This window comes from Balaenoptera borealis (genome assembly GCF_965194805.1).
Source record: "Balaenoptera borealis genome assembly, chromosome: 11".
Taxonomy (NCBI): domain Eukaryota; kingdom Metazoa; phylum Chordata; class Mammalia; order Artiodactyla; family Balaenopteridae; genus Balaenoptera; species Balaenoptera borealis.
In genome coordinates this window covers 90,926,222-90,932,221 of record NC_138868.1, presented here as the reverse complement: position 1 = coordinate 90,932,221, position 6,000 = coordinate 90,926,222, and positions in this window count along the sequence as shown.

The window sequence follows — 6,000 nt, the reverse complement described above, 5'->3', positions numbered from 1 at the left end:
GTCTCATGTTCATGAGAGATATTAGTCTGTAGTTTTCTTTTCTTGTGATGTATCTTTAGTATCAGGAAAATGCTGCCTCATAATATGGTTTGGGGAAATGTTCCCTCTTCCTCTACTTTATGAGAGAGTTCCTATAAGACTGATATTATTTCTACTGTAATGTTTGATAGAATCCAACAAGGAAGCCTTCTGGGTCTCCTATTTTCTTTGTGGAAAGGTTCTTAATTAAAATTCCATTTATTTACATGATATAGATCTTCAAATTTTCTATTTCTTCTTGAGACAGTTCAGTTGGCATGAAATAGTTTGTAGTATTCTTTTTAATTTCTGTTGGGTCTTTCTCATTTTTGATTTAGGTAATTTGTGTCTTCTCTTTTTTTACTTTGTCAGTCTAACTGAAAGTTTATCAATTTCATTGATTGTGTTAAAAAGTCTACTTTTGGTTTTACTGATTTTTTTTTCTATTGTATCCTTATTTTCTATTTCATTTCTTTCTTTTTTTTTTTTTTTTTTTACTGTGTTGGGTCTTCGTTAGTGCACGCGGGCTTTCTCTAGTTGTGGTGAGTGGGGCATACTCTTCAGTGCAGTGTGCGGGATTCTCACTGTGGTGGCTTCTCTTGTTGCAGAGCATGGGCTCTAGGTGCGCAGGCTTCAGTAGTTGTGGCGCATGGGCTCAGTAGTTGTGGCTTGCAGGCTCTAGAGCGCAGGCTCAGTAGTTGTAGTACATGGGCTTAGTTGCTCCGTGGCATGTGGGATCTTCCCAGACCAGGGATTGAACCTGTGTCCCCTGCACTGGCAGGAGGATTCTTAACCACTGAGCCACCAGGGAAGTCCCTATGTCATTTATTTCTTCTCTGACTCTTTATTGTTTTAATTCCATCTATTTACTATAGATTTGATTTGCTCTTTTTCCAGCTTCTTAAGGTGAAAACTTACATTATACATTTTAGATCTTTCTTCCTTTTTAATAGAAGCATATAAAGCCATAAATTTCCTTCTAAGTATTGCCTTAGCTGTACTCCATAAATTTTGACATGTTGTGTTTTCATGTTTATTCAGTTCAATATGTTTTCTAATTTTCTTTGTGATTTCTTCTTTGACTCATGATTACTTAAAAGTGTGTTGCTTAATTTCCAAATATTGGAGAGTCTCCAAATTTCTTTCTGTTGTTGATTTGTAATTTGATTCCACTGAAGTCAGAGAACATAGTTTGTATGATTTCAATAATTTTTAATCTATTGAAACTTGTCTTATATCCTAGCATATGATCTCTACTAGAGAATGTTCCATGTCTTTGAAAAAAACATGTATTCTGCTGTTTGAGTAGAGAGTCCTCTATATATCAATAAGACCAAGTTGGTTGGTGGTTCTGTTCATGTCTTCTATATCTTTACTAATTTTCTGTCTACTTGCTCTATCAATTACTTTGAGAGGAATATTGAAATCTCAAACTACAATTGTTGAATTGTCTATTTCTCATTTCCATTCTGTCAGTTTTTGCTTTATGTATTTTGTGGCTGTTTATAGGTGTTATCTATTTACAATTGTTAACTACTCCTGGTGTATTGACCCTGTTACCATTATGAAATGTCCCTCTTGGTCTTGAGAAATACTTTTCTAAAGTATATTTTGACTGACATACCCAGTCCAGCTACCATATAGTTTCTGTTTGCATTATCACCCTTTTCCATACTTTACATTTTATTTTACCATTGAGTCTTTGAATCTAAAGTGTGTCACACCTAGACAAAGAAAGGGAAAATCTTATACATTTTTTCTCTTTGTTCGGATATAGATATCTTTGTGTTTGTTTTACTTAGGATTATTTGTGTTTCTTGGATCTATAAATATTCGTTTTTCATCAAATTGGAGGTTTTGGCCATTATTTTTTCAAATATGTGTTTCTGTACCATTTGGTCTTTCTTTTTTTGGGGGGGATTCCTATTATATGTTTGATGTTATCCCACAGGTCTTTGAGACTGTGTTCATTTTTCCCATCTTTTTTTTTTACTCTGTTGTTCAGATTGAACAATTTCTTTTTTTAAAAATTTATTTATTTATTTTTGGCTGCATTGGGTCTTCGTTGCTGTGTGTGGGCTTTCTCTTGTTGCGGTGAGCAGGGACTACTCTTTGTTGTGGTGCGCAGGTTTCTCATTACGGTGGCTTCTCTTGTTGTGGAGCACGGGCTCTAGGAACGTAGGCTTCAGTAGTTGTGGCTTGAGGGCTCTAGAGCGCAGGCTCAGTAGTTGTGGCACGCGGGCTTAGTTGCTCTGCAGCACGTGGGGTCTTCCCGGACCAGGGCTCGAACCTGTGTCCCCTGCATTGGCAGGCAGATTCTTAACCACTGGGCCACCAGGGAAGTCCCCAGACTGAACAATTTCTATTGCTCTATTTTGAGTTCACTGATGCCTCCTTCTGACATCTCAGATCTGCTGTTGAGCCAATATAGCAATTTTAAAAAAATTTTTAGTGTGGCATTTTTCAACTCTAGAATCTCATTTTAAAAAATAGTCTATATTTCTCCATTGGTATCTTCAATTTGTTAAGGATATATATTTTATATATATATATAATATTGTCACAATATTTTAAAAAATTATTTGAACTTATTTATAATAATATCTTTGAAGTCTTTTTGTGATAAATCCAACATCTGAGCTCACTAAAAGTCAGTTTCCACTGATTACTTTTTTACTTTCCTGCTTCTTTGCATATCTCATTTCCTATTTTTTAAATAAAACTAGACATTTTAGCTAATATGTTGTAGCAACTATGGATTTTGAGATTTGTCGGGGTGGGGGTATCTCTCCTGGACTTGAACTGCAGATTTTGTCTTCCCCGCAGTATGCGGCTGTTGATATGTCTGTTGACATTTTCATTGCAATTTTTATTTCTTTCAGCCTAACCTCCTAGGGTTTACTTTTGTATTTTCATGACTTAGTAGTCAGCCAGTGATTTGGACAAAGTTGTTTCCAGATACCCCAAGCCTATAAGGCTTCCAAACTCTGCTGATCCATTTGTGTGGTGATTGGGTAGGGCATTCAAAGCTTAGCCAATTATCAAGTGTCCCTTGGCTTTTGCTTTCTACTGAGGTCTCTTGTGTCTCCTTTGTGTGTATGTAGAGTTTCCCAGTCATCCAGAGATGTGTGAAGAATTTATTTAGCAGATATGAGATGAGTAATTCTTCAGTGGTGTCACATGCAGATGCAGAAAGAAGTAAAAATCATAAAGGCATAAGGCATTGATGGACTCATAAAGAAGCATGCTTGGGAGAGTAAAAGATGAAAAAATTACTAGTTAATATAACTGAAAAGGGACCACTGTAAAGTCACTTAATCAACTGGTAAGGAGATGGTTTGTGTGTATCTCTTAAAGTGTTAGGCTTAGCTTATCATATTATGACCTAGTGGGTCCTATACACAGAGTTTAATTTTTTATGTGGTATAAAATGTCCTTCAAGATCTGGCCCAATGTCTTCTTATCAGCCTCATTTTTCATGTCCCATCATTTTCACTTCTGCATGCAGTCCCACACATCATTTCATATGCCTCAATTACTTCACATGTCTCTATTTGTCTCATCATTTAAGACCCAGGGAAAATATTATAAATTTTTGATACCATTTCTGATTTCTGAAAGCCAAGTATACTCTTCCCTGTGTGTTACAAACAAGAGGGAAGGAAAGAATGTTCAATAAATGATGGGCTTTTGGCTTGCTCTGGTACAGAGTAAGATTCAACTTATATCCTCATCTCCTTTCACACACCAAAATAAATATCTGATAGACATATTTTAAGTGAAGTATAAAAAAAGATAAGAGGGATTTTCGTTAAATATGATAGACTGAACAAAAGAAAGGACTTCTGTCTTTTCTCTTCAAAACTCACTAAAATCACCCAAGTGCCTACTTAGGTGAGAAGGTAACAAGTGAAATAGTCTCAGCCTTTGAGCCTTTGAGTTCCAGAAAGATTCAAGCATGTAGTCTTCAGCAACCTTTGAAGACAAGGGTACAGGGTTGGCCTGAAAGCAGAGGGATTGGTTGAAAGGAGCAGTTAGCACACCCAGATCACCTCCTCTATTCTATGACCCCTCCCTCGCTTGTGCAGAAAACTGGAGCAAAATTCATTCTCTGGAGAAACTGAACCAGAGACTTTGAACTCTGGAAAATGAGGCATAGATGAAAGTGGGGGTGAGCCACCAACGTATTGAAAAGGGCAGGTTTTGGAGGTGTCAAATTAAAGTCTTAATAATAATTAGTCCTCCATCTATAGACCAGCTATTCACCTATGTATTCTGGAAATGGTGAACCACTTCGGCAGACCAGCTCTGGTCCAGACTCTCTGGCAAGCTTACACACCATGGACAGGCTGTGTCTTTCTGTGGTACTCTCTTTGAAGAGGTCTCATGTCTCTGCTCAATCCCTTGTTTCTACATTGTTCACTCTTTCTTAGACTACAGCTTCTTTTTTGTACTTGCTACTTATGGATATTTGAGTCATCTTTACCCTTTTTAATAGTTAACTATCTTTTATTAGTTAACTATTCTTTATTTTAAATTTCCCTTGCTGTAATTACTGGCACAGTTTCTGTCTCCTAACTGAACTCTGACTGATATAGAATTCATATCTGGGGTGGTCCCAGGAGACAGACCCAAAAAGATGAGTTTCGGGATTGGGTAATGTGTTGGGCTTCTTGCCAATGGGAAACAAGATGCTAGTAACCCATGGAATGCAGCAACATTACAATTAACTTATCACCTATGGTTAATTAAGTGCCAGTTAGATAAGTGTCGTGGGAGTTCACGCAGCTGTATTTGACTATTATAGACTCTTCTGAGTGCATTGCAGTGCTTATAGAAAGAAAATGAAAATCTCAGGTTCTATAACACTTAGTTAAAATCATGGTCTTAGAACAACAGAACTATGACATCTTTAAAAGAAGCTCAGTTCTTGTCGCTACAGAGCTGATGTTGAAAATCAAACATAAAACTTAATAATGTGGGTTGCAGAATTATAACATTGGTTAAATTTACAGCCTCACTAAGTAACTTATGTGAAAATTAGGGCATTGATTGGGACATTATGGCACCCTGAAGCTTGATATGAGAACATCTAGTTAGACTCGTATGAAACTGAGAATCTAAGCCTCCCTTAACCCCAGTCATAGCTTTCTATCTTATGTCTGAGATTACTAGTCTTCCTGTGATAATCTCACTTCAGACATATGCTTTACAAGGGGATATTCTTTCTTCTCAATACCCACCACAATCACTTTCTGTTTTCATTATACCTGTAACTATGGTCAAATTTCATCATATTTCTAAGGGCCAAAACATTTATGGGAGATAACAGATTGCACACCAAACCAATTGCAAGATTTTATGAATATGTTTCAGCAGAAATTGGGGAATGTGTGTGGAAATGGATTCTAAAGGTGTTAGACTAAAGAGGGAACAGACTAATTAAATTAATATGGAGGCACTTACTGGAGATTTCAGATTTAATATGTTAATTCATGCAGCTGTAGTTGCCTCTAGTAACTTACCTGATGGATTTACTGAAACTTGGACTGATTGGTGACAATGAGATTGAGATGCCAGAGCTTCCCTGCATGATGTGCAGAAGGGAACCCAAAGGTTTAGGGAGATAGGAAGGTTGGAGTGGATTTATTATGTGTGACCTGCACACCTACCATTAAACTACAGTCCCTTCTAAGTCTTGGCACACTTCCAGGGGTACCTGTCCCCCAGTTTGAAGTCCCTGATGTAGAGATTATTTCAACACACTGGCTCTAAAGGGAAAAAATAAAATAGTAACTCGAGAAGGTTGTAAAGTCAAGAGAGTTTATTTTATTTGTTTGTTTTTTTAACCAACATTCTTAAATACGTTAAAGAGGCAGGTAGAGGAGACAACAGGGAGAGAAAATGAAAATCCAGGCAGGAGGTTATATAAATACATCATAGCACATGTCGAAAAAATATAGTCCTGAGGATCGTATTTGA